A 2,486-nucleotide genomic window follows, 5' to 3' on the forward strand; every position below is an offset into this window, starting at 1 on the left:
ATCATACGCACTGTCTTCTCTTACTCATATCGACGGATTATGCTGTATATTACATTTTAAAGATTTTTCAAGGACATGTTTCGCGGCACCCGCCGTTCCCCTCAGGATGACACCTTTACTGCCACGCTTTTTTTTTGTTTTTTTTTGCGTAGGAGGAGAAAATATTCTTATACCTCGACTAGACAATCCTCTCAAGGGAGTTTGAACCTAACCGAGGGAAGGCACCCATTACCGCGCACGATAGGCGTATTGGATTCAGACTTCATCCGGTGGATGAAAATTTCCATCCAGCCGGGTCTGCCTACCAACTAAAAACTCCCCCTGTCACCGAATATCACACACACACACACTATCTCTCTTACTCACACCTTTTCAAAGATTTTTCTATTTTTTGTTAATTGATGTTATATTCATCATCTAATGCGTCTTTGTTATCGTGTATAATTTCCTCAGAATTCACACTCTTATCGCTGTTGCTGCTGCAATATCCATCATCCTCTGATGCGTTCTCATTATCGTTTTCTTCAAAATGTATGTCTTCGAACACTTCATCGATGATGTTTAACAGGTCTTCTTCTGCCGTGATATGGATAACATGCACTATATTTTCCATATTGAATACAAATGACAGATTGATGGGTCTGCATTTTATACACAGGATCAGAGTCTCGTACTTGTACATCCTTAAGGATGTGATAAAAGTCACTGAGGAGGCCCGTACTGTCTTTCTCTCACACACTGTCTCTTTCATTTTCCTCTTCTCTCTTGCTCATTCCCACATCATTCTGTAATATAAAATTATTTATCAATATTATTTATAAAATAAGTACAATCAAGTATAAAACATTAAAAAAAAATTTACCAAGGAGATGGTCTGCACCCCGAGCTCATTTTTTAATTGTAACCCTTTAACTCTTTCATTATCAACCATTAAATACTAAATAATGAGAAAAAATTAGAAAAAGTAATAAAAAATGGTAATAAAAAATCACTTATCCCTTCGACTGGGTACTCGTATTTGATAATTAAATGATTTTTTAGGTCACTCATGATTTTCTCACTTTTTATATTTTGCGAGGTTGACTGTCTGTGACAGCGCAAGTGACAACTATATATTATACGATTCCACACCCATTTCCTTTTTTCCTTTTTCCCCACTTTTTCCTTAAAGTTTGCGTCAGCGCGAGTGACAATCATACAGTATACACCATTTCCCTTTTTCCTTTTTCCTTTAATGTATATACATAAAGGTAGGGATGCAAAATAATTTTTTTATATTTTAAAATATATATTTTTTATTATTAAATGACATACATAATTAATGCTCTCCGAAGACCAGAGATCAACTCACACTTAATTATATCGTTGCGGTCGAAGAATTTGTTATCATACATCGTTTTTAACATGTTCGCAGATTCCGTGACAGTGAACGCAATATCGAGAAGCCGCGAAAATTTTTTATCGATGTTATCGATTATTGCAATTAAGGAGGAAATGAGACGATTTACATAGTATTCGAGATTAAATATATTGAGTACAGTGCTTTTCAATATGGATAGACGAGCTGTACTTGTTTCTAGACGCAGTATTGGTAGATTGTTGATTCGATTGAAGCGTAACGTTAGATTTCCAACGTACAATACATTGGAGACGGCGCACGTATTTCTCTATTATTCTCATCGTACTGCAAAAGGAACAAAATAACGTGTTTTTGTTCGAGAAGCTCTCTCCAGATGTCTGGTGAAAGTGGAATCTCTTTACCGTGACAATCTCCCAAAGTGATGGCTACGTAAGAAGGGAGTTTGACATCGATACCAATGTTCAAGTATTTGTAGCCAGTCACAGTTAACGGATATCTTCTCTCGAGATAGGACAATGTGCGATTTGATGTCTGTAATTAAAGAAAAAAATTAGTAGATAAAAAAAATAGACGCAAAGAAAAAAATATTTACTTATCTGATTGTTCTTTATCTGGATTTTCATCATTCAAATCGTCGAATTTGTTCTTCTTCACGCTTCGTTCATCACGAGCATCCTGTTCCATGAGATAATTTTCGATATCCGCATTGTTGAGCATTTTGTGTATTTTTTTCGCAGTATCGTCTTCACGATCGGAAAGCTTGGAAAGTGCGTACAAATGATGTTGTCGGAATAATTGTTCCTTTCATACCGATCGTTTAAAACTATTATATTATTTATTGTATATGTCCTTCCATTCTTTTCCCCTCCTTCTTCTTATTCCTCGTTGTGTTTTGTCAATATGTATTACTTGATCGAATTAGTCGACCTAAGATATCCTGCATTTATCACAATAATCCAGCTCTCGAACATTCGACGTTGAGTACGTTTATATTAAATTTACCAGCCTTTGTTATAGTTCTCGTGAACTCGTTAAATTTGTAAAATTGTTTTTTGGCAAAGTAAATATTACCATCCATATATCGGAAGGCCAAGGTCGGAGCTGACGGTATTCTTGGGAATACTGC

General features: G+C 35.6%; 1 pseudogene; it reads right to left on the reverse strand.

The window, feature by feature from the left end:
- Window positions 1-394: 394 nt before the first annotated feature.
- Window positions 395-2,077, reverse strand: LOC108752097 (annotated as a pseudogene).
- Window positions 2,078-2,486: the final 409 nt, after the last annotated feature.

The sequence above is a fragment of the Trachymyrmex septentrionalis genome, unplaced genomic scaffold (genome assembly GCF_001594115.1).
Source record: "Trachymyrmex septentrionalis isolate Tsep2-gDNA-1 unplaced genomic scaffold, Tsep1.0 scaffold54, whole genome shotgun sequence".
Lineage (NCBI taxonomy): Eukaryota > Metazoa > Arthropoda > Insecta > Hymenoptera > Formicidae > Trachymyrmex > Trachymyrmex septentrionalis.